General features: G+C 39.2%; 1 long non-coding RNA gene across 1 annotated transcript; it reads left to right on the forward strand.

The window, feature by feature from the left end:
• The first annotated feature begins 11013 nt into the window (after positions 1–11013).
• LOC124516011 (uncharacterized) lies at positions 11014–22759 on the forward strand. Its single transcript, XR_006962956.1, has 3 exons — positions 11014–11245; positions 22361–22505; positions 22725–22759. It is a non-coding gene; the product is annotated as an uncharacterized LOC124516011 (long non-coding RNA).
• Positions 22760–23206: the final 447 nt, after the last annotated feature.

Below are 23206 nucleotides of genomic sequence, written 5' to 3' on the forward strand. Positions count from 1 at the left end.
GATCATTAGAGGCTGCGGTAAAAGCTATAAAGAAAATGAATAGGTTATATAATCCAGAATAACTGGCTGAAAAGAGCCATTTCAGACAGCTGAAAATGATTCTTTCCCTGGTATGAAAAGTGTAATATCATTTACTTATGCCATATTCAGAGAGACACAAAATCACAGAGTCAATTCTTTTCAGAGCTAAAAAGGGCCTTAGAGAGCACTCAATGTTACTCCCTCATTGTATACAATAAAACCAAACTTCAGGTTGGTTAACTGGTTTACTCAATGTCCCCTAACTTTAGCTGAACAATTAGCTTTTGCTGTGAAAGAGTAAAAGGAAAAGTTTTGTTGGTATACATTTACTAATTATTTCATGTTGGTGGGACGTACATCTAAGTGGCATAACTAAATCTGGTTATCAATTTAGTTACAATGGGAAGAAAATACATAAATATGATCTTCATCTAATTAGATTACTTCCTAACTCTTATATGGCACGTAGACCTGAATATTTTACATTAAGTTTCCACTTTTATCCCTTCATAATAAGGTTTTTTTTCCCTTTCAGAATGATCTAAAACAACTCTATTCCTTGAATATAAGATACATAGGTAGTTGGATAGAAAACATTAGCAACAAAAAGCTCTCCTGAACTTTGTAAGAAAGATCATCATCATCATAAAATCTATAAGGCCAGGCCAGATCTTAAAGCCTATTTAACAACCATCATCATCATCATCATCTCAATCTCATGTATTTTCACTAGGACACTTATCCCCTCACAAACACATATCACAGAATCATTGGGTACTTAACACAGTGCCAAGATCCAGGACAGAAAAAGAGACATGTTCTTTATGCTCCAGCAGCTCATAGTGTAAATGTGTGTTCCCTCTCTCTCTCTCTCGCACACACGCACACACCCCAAAATGGATCAGCTTGCTTGAACAATGAAAGCAGAAATGGCCCTCAGCAGCCCGATCTTCCTTCATGGTGTCTCACTCACAAACATTTCCCTCTTCAAAGGTCCCATTTGTAAATTCTCAGCCACGAAGGTATCAATAGTTCCTCGTGTTAGAACACTGTCAGGCTAGCTTGTCTCCTCACTTTCTAAGGGTCATATTAAAGAACACACCAAAGAAGCGCATATGAGGCATTATGACAGACTAATCTGCTTCTACCATTAACATAAACGCAGTATATTTAAACTGTAATGGACAAACAGAGGCAGCCGAAGCCAAAGAAGTGCCCCAGGCATCAAAATGATTTCATTAACTAGGAAATTTGTCCCACCAGGCTAAAGAAACCCACTACAGAAAGACAGATTATTCCGTCATCTTGTGGCCAATATTGCTATTATGTGAGTCCAGCTCAGCACAACGTCCCTAACCGCAGATGAGTTAGCCATTGGGATTGCAATTGCTCGCGCAGAGGCTTGCTTGTAAAGCTCTAAAATGGCCCATTACATCAGGTGGTTCAGAGGCATTTCACAATCCTGACTTCCAGAACAAGCATAGATAATTAATAAGGCTGACAGAGCCCATTATTTTTACACTCAAGTGCATCACATTAAATTAACAGACAGAGGCCACATGATGTGTGACATTTTTTCCACTGATAATCATTTACGTGGTGCCACTTTTGCTACCACATTTTTCTCTTTCGCTGGCTGAACTCCAATCGCCAGTCGCTATGCAGCCGTTCTTTCAGCACCCAGGTTTTTGTTCAGTTTTGTTTTGATTTTCCTTAACTGGGAAAGCTATTTTGAGTCATTCTCACTGGCGGGACTTTGACATGGTGGGAAAGAAGTTTGACATAAAATATTAGCATAAAGCAAGACAAAATATACAGCTGACGCTGTTTCAGCCAAAGGACGTTCAATGTTGATAGCAAAAAAAATATGGCCTTAGAGTGTCTGTTAGAAAATATTTGACTCTACCTTCATATATTCAGAAATGGTATCTGCGGATTTTAATGAATCATCTCATAAAATGCAATGGTTCTTTGAGGAATTAAAGAAAATATTCTTATTTGCTCTGTACTTTCCAGTTACATGATGTGTGATAAATCCTCAGGTTTAGATATAAAAAAATAACTTAGAACGTCTATTATCAGTAATGATACAAACAGTACACTTTTGCATTTTGTGTGGCTTTCGTTATGGAAATAATAATTGAAGAGTGATCGCTAAAATTAAGTAGTTCATGTTCATTAAATCTGACTGGAGAACAGTGAAACCTATTCGGGACAAACGCACTGGAACATGTATAGTCAAATGTTTGCTGCCATCACAGTCTCCTCAGAAGACATCGTGAAGCCAATGTTGCTCCTATTTGAAACTAAGCGAGAATTTGCAATACATGAGTGTAAGAGTGTTCTTCATAGTTACATGGTCTTTCTTCCTTCCCTTTTTCTTTCCTTCCTTCCACCCACCCTTGCTTCCCAGTCTGTCTTTTGACCTAAGACAGTTTGCTAGAAACTGACCACCTATCACATATGGTGATCTTCATAAGTAAAATATCAAATCGACCTTAAATATTGAAGGATTCCCAGCAGTGAAATATTCACCCACCACATAGCTCGTATTTGTAGTGCAACCTGCTTTCCTACGGAACTCAAAATTGTGACAAGTATTATTAGCCTTTAAACACTACAAACATACATACATACATTCACTAAGGCTCAATATAGCAACAAATCCATTTGACGGGGGGTACTTCTGTGGCTATGTAGAAAGTGCTCACTCCCAAACAGAGTCTGTCTAACTGACAGTAGACGAATTCCACTTTGAAAATACTATTCCAAATTATTAAATCAATTAAGCTTTCAACTTGCTACAACAATGTCACTTACGGACCTCACCTGAGACTAGAAAGCTCCTCATCCCAACCCCTACATAGCCACCTTTACTTCTCCAGCTTCCTGGCTTTATTGGCTAAGAAATTAAAATCCTGGAGTTATCATGTTGTTTTGAGACATTCCAGTCATATAAAAAGAACACCTTCTCACCATTCTGCTGATACATTTGAAACATCGGCATCGAAAATTTTCAAATGGTGTTCTCTGAGCTTTGTAAGGCAAACTTTGGCCGGCGCACTGCCCTAGGCTCTCTGTCTCACTGATTAAGTCTGTCATTTATTGGAGAGCTGCAGGCTTCTCCCTGTCAGCTCAGGTTTGTGTGCAGAGAAGTCATGTGTGTAAAGCACATGGAATGCCACCCTAACAGATGCCCATAAAACATGAGATACGGATGTCATTTTTAAAACATCTCAGAAACAAAATCATCTGCTGAGGCAGTCTTAAGAGCCTGATAAGCAAATGTAAGTTTTTTTGATTGACCTTATGTTGATTGGTTTTACAATCAGTTTCTTACAAACCTGAGAATGGAAACATCCCTGTGTAGAAAGAAGACAGAACTTACATGAGGACAGAAGCCATGAGGACAGAAACCACTTGGCACAGTATGATTCAAAAAGATATACTTGATTAGGTCACCAGTCTCCCCCCCCCCGCCCCTCCCTTACTACCCTGCCTGGCTTTTGCCATAATGCTATCTTCATTTTCTCATGTGTTAAAGACCACAAAAGCTGAGGTGGTGGAGGGGTAACAGAAAGGATGACTTCAGTAGATCAAGGTACAACAGATAAAATTCTTTTTTTCACACTCTTGTTTAAGACCTTGCTTGATTATAACGACCTAACTCCGTAAAGATGTAAACAGTCTTTCCCCCCTAAGTAACGTCCTCCGTTAATTTTGAAGACTACCGATCCTACCTAATGCCTCCTTTTCTCCCATACTTAAGGTCTACTAAATTAGATGTGTTTTAGAAAAATTGATTTATAGAAAACACTATACCTTGATTTGTATCTACTTGTTGACCGTCACTATAGTTTTAGGATTCAAAAAACACCAGCCCTAAAAATTAATTAAATTTTTTTAAAATTTTTTTTCAACATTTATTTATTTTTGGGACAGAGAGAGACAGAGCATGAACGGGCGAGGGGCAAAGAGAGAGGGAGACACAGAATCGGAAACAGGCTCCAGGCTCTGAGCCATCAGCCCAGAGCCCGACGCGGGGCTCGAACTCACAGACCGCGAGATCATGACCTGGATGCAGTCGGACGCTTAACTGACTGCGCCACCCAGGTGCCCCAAAATTAATTTAAAAAAATCACCTTTGTGAATATTAATGGTTACCCCCATGTGTTCTGCATAAGAAAGCCCCACACACCTGGGGCTGCATGGCCACTGACAACCCATCCCTACTTCGAGAGTCTAGAATCTTAACTATTCTCCTTTCCCCCAGATTTGAATTTCTTATTATCATACTTTCTCAATCACTTCGCCCTATGGATCATCACAAGGACAAGATCATTAAAGAACTAACTTCCAAAATTTCCCATCTTGAATCATATTTCAGATTATAATTAATCTCCTTTGCTATAAAGACTGGAATGTTTGTGTCCCCTCAAAATTCATGTTGAAACCTAATCCCCAGTGTGATGATTAGAAGATAAGGCCTTTGAGAGATGATTAGGGCATGTGAGCAGAGCCCTCATGAATGGGACCAGTGCCCTTACAAAGAGACCCCAGGGAGTTCCACTGCTCCTTCTGCCCTGTGAGGTTACAGAAAGATGACTGGGGTCTATGAGCCAGGAAGCAAGCCCACATCAGACACCTTATCTGCTAGTGCCTTGATCTTGGACTTCGCAGCCTCCACAACTGTGTGAAATAAATTTCTGTTGTTTAGAAGCCACCCAGGCTATGATCTTCTGTTATGACAGCCCAACAGGATAAGAAAAAAATTTTAACCTGCCTAAATTTGCCTTCCTTCCTCTTTTAATAAAACTTGGGGACTCCTTTATTTCAGCTCCCCTGCAAAGCATTCTATACTCCTTGTAGCCAGTGCTTTTAAGTTTTTACTTCAAGCCACTTGGGCATCTAGTTAAAATGCAGATTTGGATTCAACAGATCTGGATGGGGCCTGAGATTTTGCATTTCTAACAAGCTCCTCAGTGATGCCTACATTGCTGATTCTTGGATACGCTCTGAGTAACAAAATTCTCTCCTATAACGGTATCTACTTCCTCCAAGAAGGGCAGAGCAGGCACCATGGATGATTGATTCATGTTTATGTCTCCAGTGAATCACACTGTACTTGACACATCACAACACTCAATAAATATTTGTTGAGCAAATGACTGACTGAATGAATAAATGTGTAACATTCACTCTGGCACTTAGATAATTCTGCTTAAAAGAGAGTATTTTTATATGTACTTTTTCTTTGACTGAAACTCAGTTGAGGGCGGATGACATGTTGTACTTCTTTGTATCCTTACAGGGCTGTATATACCCTACGTGTCCACAGAAAATAGGCACTCAATGTAGTATGGATTATGCAGTCAGTTGAGAACAAGGATTGATTAAGTATCTGGCAAAAGAGAGGCGTCGGGTGTAACCTGCACATGAGGTATCTGAGAGGCCAAGGTCATTTGACACACTGGCTGTACTTACACAGAGAAAGCTTCAAGTCCAGCAAAAGGCAGAGTAAAGGGGCAAAGATATTAAAATGAGCAAACAGGAAAATAGGCCCTTTGTAGACACAGACACATTCTAATGAAAAACGTGTTCCAGTTAGTTAAAATGCCAAGCCAGTGGTTGATATGCTTGGGAATAAAACCAAGCATTATTACATGGGTAGGCAGATGGTGCATTTTTTTTTTTAATTCAAAGCTTCACTTTTGTAAATAACAATGGAAATTGAACAACTGGCACATACCAAGCTTTGCAGACTGTGTTAAAGGTTTTCAGACATGAATTTCCTCAACCATTTCTGCCTTTGGAGTATTTAAATGTATACTGACTTGCAGTAGTTTTTATTCACTATTTCACATCTGTGTGTTATCGTCTCCATCAGGCTACAGCCACCCAGGGGTTGGGACCTTACGATGCATATGGTGGGCCCGCGGTGACGCTTGTCAAATGAATAAAATATGCGGAATAAGTTGGAAGGCACACCATTCTGGTTCCAGATGTGGATCTAGTATTAGGCAGAGAAGAGCAGGAAAGGTCGGGAAGTGGAATCTGTGGCATGTAACTTCAGTGGGTTCCCCAACTGGAGAGGGACTTCACATGCCCTGAAGATAGATATCTTTCCTTTCCTTCTTTCTTTCCTTTTCTTCCTTCTGGCCTTTCTTTCCTCCTCCTTTCTTTCCTTCCCTTCTTTCTCTCCTTTTTAAATTCCATTTCCAGAAGGTAAACTAACTTAGAATTCTGCCAATTACTGGTTCTTAAAGATATCATGTCATGTAAATAGATGACAACCTTGTTGCCCTGGAGCTTCCCAAAGCACATCACCAAACGTTGGCTCTGCCATCAAATTACAAGTAGGCCAGATACAAATAACTTAGCAGTAGAGGCAATATGTTATTATCTTCTCTGTCAGAAAAGTAATTGAGGTGTTGAATTTTAGAAACACACACACACACACACACACACACACACACACACACACACAAAGGCTCAGATAACTATATGGTTGAAAATTTACCTATAATGCTTCAGATTCATGTTGTAATCTATTAACTACCTAGTCTCTAATTACTTGGACAATTATGCTTTAATTCCTCTTAAAAAGAATTCTGGAAGAACAAAGGGGCTTCTCATAGAGTTTCTAAAATAGAATGGAATTAGCAATCTGTAACTTAAAATTCTACATGACATTTAGCTTCATTTAAAATTAGAGCGCCAGAAGAAGCAGATTTCCATGGCATTTTCATTATGCAGAGAGGTAAACAACAAATAAATAAGCCATACATGAATGTGAAATTAACAGCATGATAATTGCTTTACTCCTACAGCGTATACGATATTAAATCCTCAAATAAACACTTACTTAACCTCATTCTCACATATGCCTATTGCTTTTTATCAAAAGCAGCATACCTGGAAAGCTCCAACTAAGACAGCTTCCACCATGTGGCACCAAGTCCACAGACATTACTGCCATCCCCTGGACATTTCAGAGCGATTTCTTTGTAAGACCTAGGATCGACCGTATAGTCCAGAAGCAGAAAAGTGAGAGGAAATTTAGAAGTCGATAAAAAAAAAAAAATGCATTTTACGTATCATTGTTATTTTGTATATGACATCATGCTTAACTTCTCCGCTAGTTCTTCGAAGCGCCTCATCCAGATCATGAGCACAACCATTCCAGGGAAGTGCTACCACCTGCCCAGACCAGGCCCAAGCTCTCCCTCTCTAACACAGACCGCTGCCAACCTGTTTTACAACATTCATGCAGGAAACTGGTAACCCTTACTTCTGCTGAATTTTTCCTTCTCTGCAGTAAGCAGAAATTTTTTGTAGTTTCCTTATGGCTCCTAATAACAGCTGAAGCCTATCTTATGCTCTGGGCCCAGCCTTGCCCTAAATTTAACCCCAAGTAATAGTTTCTCTGTCTTACTCAGAACCTGAAACTGACTCATTTATGAAGAGGTTTCTGGCACTATTGGAGTTTTCCAGTAAGCAAGAGTTCAAGGGCCAGTAATAATGTTACCTCTGCCCTCACAAGTATGAAACTGTTGAGTTTCATAGAGTTCAAAGTTGTTTGATAGAACTCGAAAAATGTCTTATCATTTTCCATAGCGTACTCAAAGGTAAGGTTCGGAAGGGAAGTACGGCTTGTGAACACGTGACACGTTCTTTCCTTGCACAAAGTATCAACCACTTCACTGCAGAGCCAGGGACTAAAAAACAAAAAGAAAACAAAAATAATAAAACAATTACAAGATCCCAAAGGAAAAAAAAATCTTGTCCAAAATTCGCATCTTTAAAAATTATGAAGTTCTCTTGTTCCAGCAATGAAATTAGTAGGTCTTTGTTGATCTAAACTTAAATTTGACACAATGGGTAAATTTCGGCCCGAGGCTTGTATGCCATTATCAGAGCCTCTGTCAGTGAGTGCTTTAACCTAATTACATTTGATGCAGCAAATCAACAAAACCACTGCTGGTTATGACCTCTGCCAAGAGCACTAGCGAGCTAGACAAATGGAGCTTAAGATGCTATTAGTTTTTCTGTTGCAAAGTTCCAGATACAGCCCGACAGGAGGCTGTTGCAGGGCTTGGGCGTGCATCCTCCAGATGGCATTCTGCATTGGCTTGTGGCAAAGCTCACAGGGATACTGGCACATTTTCTCTGTCAAAATGAAAGTTTTCCAATTACAAGGAGATAATGTGAGGAGATGCAAACTTAATCTCTTGAACAAAAGGTTGCAAGCTGTGTAACAGCCATTTCAGGGGAGAGATTTCGGTATCGTTCAATTGATTTAAACATTACAGATCACAAAATGGGCTATCTCTCCTAATAAAACCAAGGAATCGGCTACAGTTGATTTTATTTCCTAGAACAATGTTGTAACGGTCTCATCATCTAAGGGAGGCTTCTAAATGAGGTCTCTTCTGAACTGAACCTTATGATTGTTTTTTTCCCCTAATGTGTTAACAGGTACAAAGAAGCCATTTTTCCTTTTAGTTAAACACCAAATGCCTTACATGAAGTTTCAGGTGTCATGTTATCACAAACCACTGTGGGATATCAGATCACAGGATTTCATTAGCGAGACTACACATGTTAAGTGTCAAGAAAGCACGATCATCAGCAAAACCTGTGAGACAATTTAGCTAAAAAGTTTGCTTCATTTTCTAATCCAGAGAGCACTAATAAAAACCACATGTAGAACTATCAATAGGTATGAAAACGAAGGGATCTGCCTCGATATTGTCCAAAGATAACTGACCCATCAAAGCAAGGCAGTGGGAACTTTGTTATAAGGAGACTTCTTCTCGGGAAGATGTGGATTTGTCACGTGACATGACATGCTGTGACAAAGGAGACCCACTGTATATCCGCTTCTACGAATCCAATAGGGACCTTACATCGGCTGAGAGTGTGAGAGTGCGCATGCGCTGGCTTCCCGCGGAATGTTCGCGGCTAACTGTAACCACACCCCTGTACTGAATGCGATACCCAGAATTTCAGCAGAAGGTAAATGCAAATGATCATACCATTCCAGTGTACTCACTGGAATCAGAGATCCTTCAGTATTTATGCTCGACTCCTTTGTGTGTGTGTGATAAGGAGAATTATCAAATCCAAAATTTCTAAGCACACATTCAGAATGTTAAAGGGGACAAGGTAGGCTTCCAAAAAATTAATTACGCTAACCCCCACACAGAAAATACTTTTACATCAAGTTCCAAAATCATTTCAAATATATGTTTTACCCATTCGATGAAGATCAGTGTTGCAAGGTTGTATAAAACACCAGATTGCAGTCGATAGGGTAAAACTATAGTAGGCAGATGCCTTTTGTCGTTTCCATAGGAAGTAGTGAGGAAACTGTCCTTTCTTTACTGAAAATTCAGGCAGCTAAATAAAGCAGGATTATAAATTCTAAGTAGTCTCAACTGTAACATTGTAAGATGTGTAAATCAGTCAGAAATATAAGCAGGCCCTTCAAATCACTCAGAAAACTTAACAGATTCCTACTGAAGAGTTAACATTTTCAAGCAATGAGCATTTTTAAAAAGTCTCAACATCAACATAAAGTGGTCTAGAACAGCTGTTGTAAAGCTCAACATCAATTTTATGTCGGCTCAACTGCTAAACAGCAATCACAATGACATCCCTTAGGAGGCATTTAAGGGCCCAAGTGTATAGCAATTTAAAAACTGAGCAGGAAATCAAAACTAATTCCTCGTCTGTTTACAAAATTACTTCTCCCTGTGTTCTTGTACCACCACCTAGTGGTTACATAGCTCTCAATCGGCCCATTAATAAAAACCAAATCGTAGCTGTTGTGATACTGTAAAATGAAAAGGAGAAATAAAGGAAGAAGAGAGGGAAGGAAAGAAGGAGGGAGGAAGCAAAGAAGAAAGGAAGAGAGGGAGGAGAAAAACAAAAGAGAATATAAAAAGAAAAAAAAGGAAAGGAAAAAGTAAAAACAAGACAAAAACAAGCACACATCCAATTTCCAGGTCTTAGGATCTACTTCCTGATAAATTCATAGAATATTATCAATTTAAATTAAAAGATTATTTAAAACCACTTTTTCCTTGTGCATTTATCAACTACATGAAAATTCTACTGTTGAGAGAACCAACTATTAAGAAAAAAAAATGGGTGAATTTCTACGGAATTATTCCACAGTATAGAACCTACAGATTCTACAGCCTGTACAATTATTTGTGATAGCTTTACTGATGATCGGCAGAGTTGTTTACATAAATCATGGCACATTCGTAAAGAATGAAATAGATCTTTATCTTGCCATGGAACAATCTCTAAGAAATTTGGGTATGTGGGGGGCAGAGAGCATACTACCACTCGTATTAAAATATAGGTCTTCCTTTACATGCATACACTCTCTGAAGGATAGACAAGAAGCGGGAAAAATTACATCCACAGAGGGGAACTGGGTGAATTGGAAGCCAAGGCAGGAAGGAGATCTTCGTAGTTTACACCATGGGGATATAGTCCCCATTCAAAACTATGTAAATTTGAAACCTAAAAAATAGTACACATTAAAAGACCACTTAGGGGCGCCTGGGTGGCTCAATCGGTTGGGTGGCCGACTTCGGCTCAGGTCACGATCTCGCGGTCTGTGAGTTCGAGCCCCGCGTGGGGCTCTGTGCTGACAGCTCAGAGCCTCGAGCCTGTTTCAGATTCTGTGTCTCCCTCTCTCTGACCCTCCCCCGTTCATGCTCTGTCTCTCTCTGTCTCAAAAATAAATAAACGTTAAAAAAAAAATTGAAAAAAAAGACCACTTAAATAAATTTTAACCCTAAAAAATAAGTATCTGATTAAAAGAAACTAAGTATTTTACATGTGGCTTTTTTAAAATCAATAAAACCATCTGTGAAATTTTTCATTTAAAGAAATACTTGTCACATTGAATGTGAATGTGAATTTCACGTAAGTGTGACCAACACTGAAGTTTCAATTTTCTCCTGTAAAAGGAAATACTGCTGTAGTTCAGAGGGGAGAAGTTATTTGTAAAAGGCGTAACATTAAAGTAATGAAATTCTAAAACCATTTCGCCCGCAGTTTGACGAGGTCTGCAAACCCGAGCTGGGGCCTGTGCTTGCCAGAAGAGCCAGGATGTTTTGGGCCCTCACGCTCTGGGCTGAACTGCGTGGGTGCTTAGGAAGGTCCACTGGAGGAATACTAACTGCTCATCAGATGTCTAAAGGTAAAAAAGTTGAGAAAAATTAGGGAGTGAAAAAAAGTAGGGAAGGTGTAGGAAATCTTGAATAGAGGTGAAATGAGGCCAGGACCATTTGTACTCAGCTCAACCTTCACAAAGAACTATGCTGTTAGAGGTTAGCCACTTAGCTTCCCAGCGGCACGACACCCATAAGCCACAGGGAGAGATGGGTACAACTGACAGAGGAATTAGGTCCACTGTAAGGTGATGTGTTTAAACGTTCATTTGTTGAATATACACATTTAGGGGCGCCTGGGTGACTCAGTTGGTTAAGCATCCAACTCTCGATTTCAGCTCAAGTCATAATCTCGGGTTCATGGCTTCGAGACTGATGTCAGACTCCATACTGACAGCATGTAGAGCCTGCTTGGGATTCTCTCTCTCCCTCTCCGTCTCTCTGCATGCTCGCACATGTGCTTCCTCTGTCTCTCTCAAAATAAACTCGAAAAAAATTTTTAAACATACATATTTAACATATACCATTGTTTCTGTACTCCTGACTTGGCAGTACAGTTGCTTCGCTTTTGTTATGCTGGGAGTCTCGCAAAATGCAAATCTCTGAGAAGTCCTGGAAAAGATCCTGAGTATGCAGGAGAAGCTAGAAAATACGTTTAGAAAGGAAAAGACAACAGGTGTTGGGTGAGACCTGGGGAAAGTGAGGTCACAGGACTGGAGAAGAGCATATGAGAACAGCAAGGTAGGGAGGTCCGGCATGGGTGAACACAGACAAGGAAGTGCTTTCCCTGCCTGCTGCCCTAAGAGAAATGCACTGGAATGCCTGACTTTTCTTTCATGACCCGATAAAAACTTTCTACTATTGATGTGCCTCTTTTGATATTCATACCATTCACTCTATTTCAAAGGTCAATATAAGCTTAATTTTGCATGTCAACTTGACTGGCCCATGGGGTACCCAGATATTTGATTTAATATTATTCTGTGTAGGTCTGTGAGGGTGTTTCTGGATGACATTAATATCTGAATCTGAGGGGTGCCTGGGTGGCTCAGTCGGTTAAGCATGGGACTTTTGGTTTAGGCTCAGGTCATGATCTCATGGTTCGTGGGTTCGAGCCCCACATCCAGCCCTGTGCTGACAGTATGGGCCATGCTTGGGATTCTCTCTCTCTCTCCTTTTCTCTCTCGTCTCCCCCGCTCATGCCCAGGCCCCCTCAAAATAAATAAATAAACTTTAAAAAAATATATCTGAGGGGCACCTGGGTGGCTCAGTCAGTTAAGCGTCTGACTTCAGCTCAGGTCATGATCTCATAGCCCTGTGAGATCGAGTCCTGGGTCGAGCCCTGTGAGCTGTTAGCTCAGAGCCTGGAACCTGCTTTGGATTCTGTGTCTCCCCCTCTCTCTGTCCCTCCCTTGCTCATGCTCTGTCTCTGTCTCTCAAAAATAAATAAACATTAAAAAAATTAAAAATATATATATCTGAATGTGTCGAATGAGTAAAGCAAATTACCCTTCTCAATCTGGGTGGTCCTCAACCAATCACTTGAAGGCCAGGTATAATAAAAGGCTGAGTAAGAAAGAATTCTGCCTTCTTTGAGCTGGGACATTAGCCTTCTGCCTTCACACCCAAGCTCAGACTGGAAGTTACTGAGAGAAATTTGGCATATCTGACTCCTTATTGCTTCTATTTCCCTTGCCGCTGTGACCCATAACTTAAAAACTACTGATTAGCCCTGCACATAGACATGTTACAGATGAGATCTGCAAAAACCACTCTCTACCCAAAACCTACCTTGCTCAAGGAGATAAGGAAGTATGTACAGAGACAACTATGCTATGCTTAAGATTTACGGGGATGACACAACCAGATTCCTATACACAAAGACCAAATGACAGAGGACAAAGTTGCATAACTTTCCTCAGATGTCTACAGACGTCAGTCACCTTTTCATTCCAACCCCCTCCTTCTCCTTCTGCTGACATACAAGAAGCTTGGATTTCATGCAGAGGGCAGATGGTTCTTTGAGACAACAGTCAGCCATCCCCTCAGTTTGTTAGCTTTCCAAATTAAGTTGCTTCTTCCTTGTCTGTTGGCTCATTGGTTGGTTCTGTGGTGAGCAGAAGAAATCTGGCCTCAGTTATAGTTTTACCATCGGCATTCCTGGTGCACAGACCTTCAGATTCAGACTGGAAGTACACTTGGTCCTGGACATCTCAGCCTCCATAATCAAGTAAATTAATTCCCTATAACAAATAAACACCTATATACTTACCTACAAACATACATACACACACACGTCCTGTTTCTGTGTCTCTGGAGAACCTGAGTACAGCTACTTTTCCAGGTGTTAAATTCTATAAAAAGTTCTTAAATAAGTAAATATGTAAAATACTTAGTCTTTAAACTACAAACAGATAGTTTCTGGAAAACTTGATATCAAATCTGTACTACATCCTGATGAGGGTAAGAGATAGCCTAAATCAATGCATGCTGTAAATAGAACATTTGAAAAACTGAAAAATATTATTGAATATGTTAGCATATTTAATTATCAGAAGTGACTAGAGTCTGTTTGGGCAAAGATATGGGGAAGAAGATGTGTCCAAGAAGCAATATGAAAGAGCGAGATGTTCTCTTTGGGACAGAAACGCGTGACCGCTCACTCATACGGGTGCTGACCCTTGAAAACAAGATAATAAATATATTTCTACGTTAAATCTACATAGTCTCTTGAACTTAGCTTTTTAATTTACAAAAATTAAGCTTTTTATTTTGAGATTCTTGTACATCAAAATTCAGTTGTAAGAATACAGGAGCTTCTGTACACCCTGTACCCAGGGTCCCCTAAGAGCAACATAGTGCAAAAGTATTGTGCAAAATCACAACCAAGACATTGACCTACATTCAAGATATAGAATATTTTCATCACCAAAAGCATCACTCATGTTGCCCTTTTAAAGCCACACCCAGTTCTCTCCAACCCCCACCGCCTTCTTAACCCCTGGCAACCACTAATTTATTTTCCATTTCTATAATTTTATCATTTCAAGAACGTTGTATAAATGGAATTATGCACTATGTAACTTTGGGGGAATCGGTTCTTTTTCACTTGGCATAATTCTCTGGAGATTCATCCCAGTTGTTGTCTCTATCACTAGTTCATTCCTTTTTATTGCCAAGTAATATCCCATCACACAGACACACCACAGGTTATTTAAACATGCACTTGTTGCACGACATCTAGGTTGCTTCTCGTTTGGGGCTGTTACCAATAAGGTTGCTATAATCATTTGTGTACAGGTTTTCACACGATCAGAATTCTTCCTTTCTCTGGGACAAATGTCCAGGAGTCCAATTGCTCGGTCATATTGTAGTTGCATGTTTAGTTTGTTGTTGTTAACAAAATGCAACTTGCTTCCCAGAGTGGCTGTACCATTTTACATTGCCCTCAGCAATGGAGGAGGAATTCAGTTTCCCAGTCTCCTTGAGTCATTTGATACGGTCACTGTTTTCTTTTAGCTGTTCCATTAGGTGTATATTGATAGCTCATTGTGGTCTTAGTTTGCATTTCTCAAATAGTTGTACAGTTGAACACCTTTCCCCGCTTATTTGCCATCCGTATAGCCTCTTCGATGAAATGTTTTTTCGCATCTTCTGTTAATTTCCATACTGGATTTTTTCAAAGGTTGGCTTTTGAGAGTTTTTAATATATTCCACACATTAATTTTTTGTCAGATATATTTGTAAATACTTTCTCCCAGTCTGTCATTTTTTTTAAATTTTTTTTTAATATTTATTTTTGAGACAGAGAGAGACAGAGCATGAGCAGGGGAGGGTCAGAGAGAGAGGGAGACACAGAATCTGAAGCAGGCTCCAGGCTCTGAGCTGTCAGCACAGGGCCCGATGCGGGGCTCGAACCCACGAACCGTGAGATCATGACCTGAGCCGAAGTCGGACGCCCAACCGACTGAGCCACCCAGGCGCCCCTGTCATTTTCTTTTTAACTTCTTCACAGTGTCTTTCCCAGAACAAACGTTTTATTTTTGAATTTTGATGAAGTATAATTCTTTTTAGGGATTGTGATTTTGCTGCCGAGTTTAAGCACACTTTGCCTAGTTGTAGGTCCCAAAGATTTGCTAGTATTTATTTTTTACCTAAAAGTTTTAGAGGTGTATGGTTTACCTTTAAGTACATACTCCAATTTAGTTAATATTTGTATAAAGTGTAAAAAAGGTTTTGTATAAATACTGAATTCAAATTTCAATTTTTGGCCTATAGATGTTGAGTTGTTCTAGCACCATTTTTTAACAACATTGTCTTTCCTCCGTTGAACTGCTTTTGCACATTTGTCCAAAATTAGTTGTGCATATTTATGTGAATCTATTTCTAGGTTCTAGTCCTCTGTGACTACCCCACAGTCTTGATTACTGCAGCTATATGACGTCTTGAAATCGGGTACACGAATTCCTCTCATTTTATTCTTCTTTTTCAAAATGGTTTTAGCTATTTTAGCTCCTTCGCTTTTCCATACATATTCGAAACCAACCTTTTCTCCATCTACAAATAATCTTACTGCAATTTTGATCATTGAGTTAAAACTCATATATTGATTTGGAGAGAATAGACCTTGGCTTGGTATACAAAGTCTGCCAATCTATTAAAATGGTATGTCTCTGCAGTGATCTAGATCTTTGATTTCTTTCATTGGTGTTGTAAGTTTTTAAGACCCAGGTCCCACATGTTTTGTTAGATTTAAGTGGGGTTTTTTTTTTGAGTAGTTTTAAATAATACTGCATTTTTAATTTCAATGTCCATGAGCTCATTATTAGTACATAGAAATGCTGTTTATTTGTGTTTGCTGGTCTTCTATCTTGTGGCCGTACTGAACGCACTTATTAGTTCTAGAGGTTTTCTGGAGATTCCTTGGGATTTTTTACACAAACCACCGTGCCATCTGCAAATATGGACAGGTTTATTCCTTTCCAATTTGTATTCCTTTAATTTCCTTTTCTTGCCTTAATGCACAGACTAGACGTTCCAATGTCATGTTTAATAGGGATGGTGAATGTGGACATCTTTGCTTTGCTCTTAGAGGGAAAGCATTCAGTGTTTCACCACGAAGAATGACATTAAGTGGGGCACCTGGGTGGCTCAGTCAGCTGAAGATCCAACTTCAGCTCAGGTCATGATCTCATGGTTCATGAGGTCGAGCCCCACCTGGGGCTTTGTGTTGACAGCTCAGAGCCTGGAGCCTATTTTGGATTCTGTGTCTCCCTCTCTCTCTGCTCCTCCCCCATTCACGATCTCTCTCTCTCTCTCTCTAAAAAATAAAATAAATATTAAAAAAAATTTTTAAATGATGTTAAGTGTAGGTATTTTATAGATGACCTTATCAGGCTAAGGAAGTTCTCCTCAATTTTTTTGAGATTTTTTAATCATGAGTATTTGTTAAATTTTGTCCAGTGATTTTTCTGCATCAATGGATAGGATGTGACCTATTTTTTCTTTAGTCTATCAATATAGTGGGTTACATTGATTGATTTTCAGATATTGAAGCAGGCTTGTATACCTGGAACGAAATCCATTTGGTCATGTGTCCTTTGCAGATACTGCTTAATTCCATTTCATAGTTATTGTTAAGCGTTTTGGGGGCCATATCCGTGAAGGATATTCATCTGTAGTTTTGTTGTTGTTGTTCTGTCACTGGTTTTAGTATCAGGCTATTTTTAGCTTTATATAAATTGGAAGCTTTTTATAAATAAAGTCCTCTTTACTGGAAGACATTGTGTAGAGTTGGCATGAATTCTTTTTTAAACATTTGGTGGAATTTTCTTATGAAAATATCTGGGCCTAAAGATTTCTTTTTTGAGAATATGTTAATTACGGATTCAATTTTCTTAATAGTCATAGAACTATTTTTTAATTTTTTTAACATTTATTTATTTTTGAGACAGAGAGAGACAGAGCATGAACGGGGGAGGGTCAGAGAGAGAGAGAGAGAGGGAGACACAGATTCTGAAACAGGCTCCAGGCTCTGAGCTGTCAGCACAGAGCCCGACGCGGGGCTCAAACTCACGAACCGTGAGATCATGACCTGAGCCGAAGTCGGAGGCTTAACCAACTGAGCCACCCAGGCGCCCCAGTCATAGAACTATTAAAGTTATCTATTTCTCATTGGGTGAGTTGTAGTCGCTTGTTTTTTAAAAAAAAAAAAATTGTACACTTCATTTAGCTTGGCGAATTTAGGTCTGTATGTAGTGTTATTGATAGTGTCCTCTTATTGTACTTTCAAGATCTGTAGGATGGATAGTGATACCTCTTGTTCCAGTCCTCCTAATATTGGTCATTTGTGTCTTTATTTTTTTGGTCAGTCTTGCTAGAGGTTTGTAAATGCTACTGAACTTTTCTAGGGACCAGCTATTTTATTTGCATTGATTTGCTCTATTGTTTTCTCTTCTCAATACTATTGATTTCTGCTTTATTTCCTTTCTTCTTCCTTTGGGGTTATTTTGCTTTCATTTCATTTCAGTTTCTTGAGGTGGGCATTTATATAACTGATTTAATATTTTTCCTTTAATATAGTCTAATATAAATATTTAGTGCTATAAATTTTCCCTTCAGCATTGCTTCAGCTGTGTCCCAGAAGTTCTGATATATTGCATGTTTATTTTCACTCAGTTTAATATATTTTTTTAAATTTCTCCTAGGACTTCCTCTTTGATACATGGATTATTTAGAAGTATATTATTACATTTCTGAGTATTTGTAAATGTTCCTATCTCTCTTTTGTTCACCTCTAGTTCAATACTGTTGTGATTGCGGTCAAGAGAACACATGCTATATGATTTCAATTCGTTAAAAGTTGATTTCATTTTATGGCTCAGGATTTGCTTCATCTTGGTATATGTTCTATGAATACCTAAAAAGAATATGTGTCCTGTTATTATTGGATAGAGTGTTCTATAAATGTCAATTAGACATTGTTTGATGGTGTTGAGTTTTTCCCATATCCTTACTGATCTTTCTAGCTCTAACAATTGGTAAGAAAGGGGGAATAAAGTCTCCAACTATATTTGTGGATTTTTCTATTTTTCTTTTCAGTTCTACCAATTTTTGCTTCATGTATTTTCCATCTCTATTGTTTAGTGGATATATATTTAGGATTACTATGTCTTTAGGGTAGATTGACATAACATTATAGAATGTCCCTCTCCAGGGGCTCCTGGGTGGCTAGGTCGGTTAAGCATCTGACTCTTGGTTTTGGCTCAGGTGACAACTTCACAGTTCATGGGTTTGAGCTCCATATCAGGCTTCATGCTGACCGAGCAGAGCCTGCCTGGGATTCTTTCTCTCTCTTCTTCTTTCTGCCCCTCCCCTACTTGCTCTGTCAAAATAGATAAATAAAACTTTTTTAAAAAGTGCCTCTCTGTATCTTATAATGTTCTTTGCTCTGAAGTCTATCTGATATTAATATAGTCACTCCTGCTTTCCTCTGATGAAAGTTAGCATCATGTATATTTTTCCATCCTTTCACTTTCAACCTGCCTATATAATTACATTTTAAGTAGTTTCTTACAGGCTAAATAGTTGGGTCTTGTTTTTTTTCATCCATTCTGCCAATCTCGGTTTTTTAATTGGTATAGAGCTTTTATTGAGTGTGTTTATTAATAGGTCAAGGCGTAAGTCTATCATTTCAGTTTTCATTTTGTTTGTTCTGTTTTTAATTCTTGGTTTTCCTTTTCTTGCCTTCCAATGAGTTACTTGAACATTTTTTAATTTTATTTTTATTCATCAATTGTGCTTTTGAATTTATCTCTTTGTACATAATTTTAGTGATTGTTTTAGATATATGTTATCTACATCTAACATCACAGTTTACCAGTCCAAGTGAAGTATAAAAAAAGTTACCTCCCTATAACATTGCCTGCTCTTCCTGTTTATAATGGTCTTAAATATTTCCTCTATGTACACTTAAAACCACACCGAGGAGTGTCATATTTTTTCCATTCACCATAAAACATAAATTAGAAAACTTAAGAGGAAAATTAAATTCTATTTCCCTATTTTTGTCGCCTCAGAACTGGAACCACCTGGTACCTCTGAAGGCAGGAGCATGGGCATGGAGAACTGAGTGAAATTTAAGTTTGTCTAATTGGCAGTTAGACACCTAGACTCCCAACCCCCACCCTGTAGAACCTTCCACTATTCTCACACTATCAGTGCTTCCAGGACAGCAGGCAGCTAAAGAAAGGGTGAGATATCTATGGAAAACAGGGATAATGAACCAAGTATCCGCATAACAGCAGTAATAGTCCATTCCTCATCCCTTTGCAACATCACCTCACACCACTCCACTCAGATGCTGGCAAGCAAGATGATACTCTGAGACTGAAGACTGGAAGATTCCTTTTGTTAGTGAACTATACCTCCCCAACCCCCAAAACATCCTACATAGACTGGCCCTTTAGTGTTTTTACCACTAAATCCTTATCATCCTCTGGTGAAACCCACACGGTGAGGAAGCACAACCATGCACACAGAACTTCCAACCCGCTTTGTAGAGACTGACTGACTGACTCTTAAATGTGAACAATCAAGAATCACCTGGCATTTAAGGAAATCTTAGAAACCGAGGAAGATGGATAGGAACAGGAGAGTTCTGGAAGGATCAGGACAATGCAGTAAGCTGAAAAACAATTGAGAGAGAGAGAAGATATTGCATTCATAAAGAGGATACCAGAAAAAGGAACATTCACAGAATAAGAAAGAGCTCTCGAAAATAAAAAAATATAACAGATATAAAAGATTCCACAATAGATTGGCAGGTAATGTTGAGGATACCCCTTAGAAAACAAAAACGAAAGACCAGAAAAACCCTGAAAATAAGAGAGAAGAAATAAGAAAACAGTAGAATCAAATGAGGAAGTCCCATAATCTAGTAATAAGCGTTCTGAAAAATGAGTTCGGATAAAATGAACAGGAAAGAAATTAATAAACAATAGTAGAGGCTTCAGATTGGAATGGAAGACAGTTCAGCAGTGCTGACTTTGAGGAAAAAATTGAAACTGATTAGTTAGCTATGTGTTAAATTATAGTAAGCATTTTAGAAATCTACAGAAGAGTTTCAAAACAAGAACATAGAAAAGTAAGCCACATAAAATTAGGCAATTTTCTGGAGGGGGGAAGGGAAGGGAAGCAAAAATAATATAAAAACAAGGCAGGGGACAAAACATAAGAGACTCTTAAATACAAAGAACAAACTGAAGGTTGCTGGAGGGATTGTGGGTGGAGAGACGGGTTAAATGGGCAAGGGTTAAGGAGGACACTTGGGATGAGCACTGGGTCTTATATGTAGGAGATGAATCACTGGAATCTACTCCTGAAATCATCATTGCACTATACGCTAACTTGGATGTATGTATGTATGTATGTATGTATAAATAAATAAAATAAAATAAAATAAAATAAAATAAAATAAAATAAAATAAAATAAAATAAAATAAAATAAAATATTTTAGGAAGAGGCAATTCCTCCCTGGGTCTCCAGCCTGTCAGCATACTTTACAGATTTTGCCTTTGCCAGCCTCCATAAAATCATGTGAGCCAATTCCTTAAAATAAACCTCTCTCCTTTTTTATCTATCAATCTGTGTATTTCCATACATCCTACCGGTTCTGTTTCCCTGGAGGACCTAATACTGTAGGGTTTTAAGGATATATTGAGAATGGATGTGAAAACAGAGAGGAAGGAGTCTGAACTACTTGAGCAATATAAGATATGCTCTAAAAGTCCTTAGGAAATGGAAAAACAAAGATAAACTGGTTAGGTGTTTTGCGTGCTTTCTGTACACAGAACTGCATAAAAAGGATGATTAATATGAGGCATGTTCAAAGATTTAAATTTTCATAGTAACTTAAGAGATGCCATGCTGGTGGTTGTGCTCACATTAACACAGCTGCAATTCTTTTTTCACTCAAGCCGAAGACCCAGGAACAAATTGGGAGAGAAGCTGAAATAGTAGAAAGTAGTGAGGAACCAAACTAACTTACTTTCCGATCCCTGGAGATAAAGTCAGGTTCAAATCCTTACTTTGTCTTGAATTTGCTGTACAGTCTTAGAACAGGTAATTCATGAAAACACTGTTCTCATATATATACAAATGGGGATAATTATACTTCTCGCGTGATTATAGAGAAAATTAAATAAGAGGATGCATGTGAATATAAAACCCACATCATGTTGGGCAAGAAGTCGTTAACAAGTAATGAATATTTGTTGCTGCCAGGGAGCACTGTAAAGGACACAAAGTCTTAAGTGACTCTTCCTGGCAGGGGACTTCCATAGCTCTCTTATCAGAACAGAGGAAAGGACAAAGGAAAGGGGGAGGGGAGAGGGAGGGAGGGGAGGAAAGAGGGAGGCAGGAGGGAGGGGGAACTCTGATCACCCTGAAATAAAATGACTGCATGTAGAAAGAGAAAGTAGGAAGAGTGTCCAAGTTAGTGGATGCAGAGAGCTTGAGGTTCAGGAGCAACTGAGGAGGAAATGGAGAAAATATTTCTTGCTTTATTTCTCATTTGTCACTGTAGGCATAGTGAGGTTAATTTTTTACTAGGACTTGAACAGCTGGCACCAGAAATCCTCCTAGGGAGAGACGGTCTTCGTTCAGTTAGAAGTCTTGCTTGTGTGCTCCTTCCCCCCTTGGCTCAGAGCTTGGTGCCAGCAGGAAACATGATGTGAAGGAAGGGGAGCTGCTCTGCACTGGATGAAGGGAGAGATTTTTTTTTTCTCCCCTCTGGATGGAATGAGTAAAGGTCAGATTGAAGGAGGAAGGGGAAGCCAGCAATACCTGGGAGAAGCTGAGAGGCATCGGTGAACCTCTTGGGTGGTGGAATGGCCAAAGAACAAATGCCTGATGTGACTGTGCTCTGTTAGGGTATTTACTTTGCTGTTGTAGACAGCAAGATGGAGTCACTCATGCCAAGCGATGGCCCCTGTCAAGCAGCGATGCAAACAGCCAAGGACATTGCAGCTAAGACCAGATATGTCCAAAACCAGCCCAGGCTGAAGACACTCAGAACTGACAACCAGCAAAACCAGAGGCCTACAAAAGGCCAAGACTGATTAAACTTTTTTAACTTTTTAAGGGAGAACTTTTGCAGCAAACTATCAGACTCTCCAGATGCTGACCCTGTCAATTGTGACCATATCACAAAAGCAACTGCCACTGAAGGCCCTGCCCAAGTGATCTCTGACCACAACAGACCCTCCACTGCGTGAACATAAGAAGCAGTAAGTGCCAAGAGCTGACCCAGACCAAATAGAGGCCCCATTTCAATCACACGCTCATGGACCGACTTCATATTTGGTTTGTTAACTTCCTATCCCTGGTTATATCTTGTTGGTTGTATAACTTTGTATTGAGCTTTGCTTTGTACGACATGTATGAAGCCACTTTATTTATCTATTGATTTATTTTAAATGTTTAAGTTTATTTATTTATTTTGATAGAGAAAGAGAGCAAGCAAGCAAGCACATAAGCAGGGAAGGAACAGAGAGAGAATCTCAAGCAAGGTCCACACTGTCAGTGCAGAGTATGATGTGGGGCTCGAACTTACCAATCCTGAGATCATGACCTGAGCCAAAATGAAGACTTGGACATTTAATATACCAAGCCACCCGGGCATCCCTGAAGCCAATTTAAATGCATACTGAAATGTCATTCAGTTTGCAATCCTGAGCCTGCCTTACAATTATGATAACTTTCCTTTGTGATCGAATAAAGCTGACATTATGAAAAGACACAGCCCATGTGTGCACCTTCATAGTACCCTGGAGACAGTTGCAATGTGAGTTCCCACTGCCATTGTCCCCAACACGGAACTTTTGTAGGAGGTGAGTAAGTTCATGGATGTTACAAGGGGCTTTTATCGGTACATTGGTTCTTTTATTCTCAGAAACTTAGATTTTGAAGACCCCGGGACAGAAGGTGT

This window comes from Lynx rufus, unplaced genomic scaffold (genome assembly GCF_022079265.1).
Source record: "Lynx rufus isolate CCGP_SWC_20201006 ecotype Redwood Valley unplaced genomic scaffold, mLynRuf1.p SCAF_2, whole genome shotgun sequence".
In the NCBI taxonomy this organism is placed as follows: domain Eukaryota; kingdom Metazoa; phylum Chordata; class Mammalia; order Carnivora; family Felidae; genus Lynx; species Lynx rufus.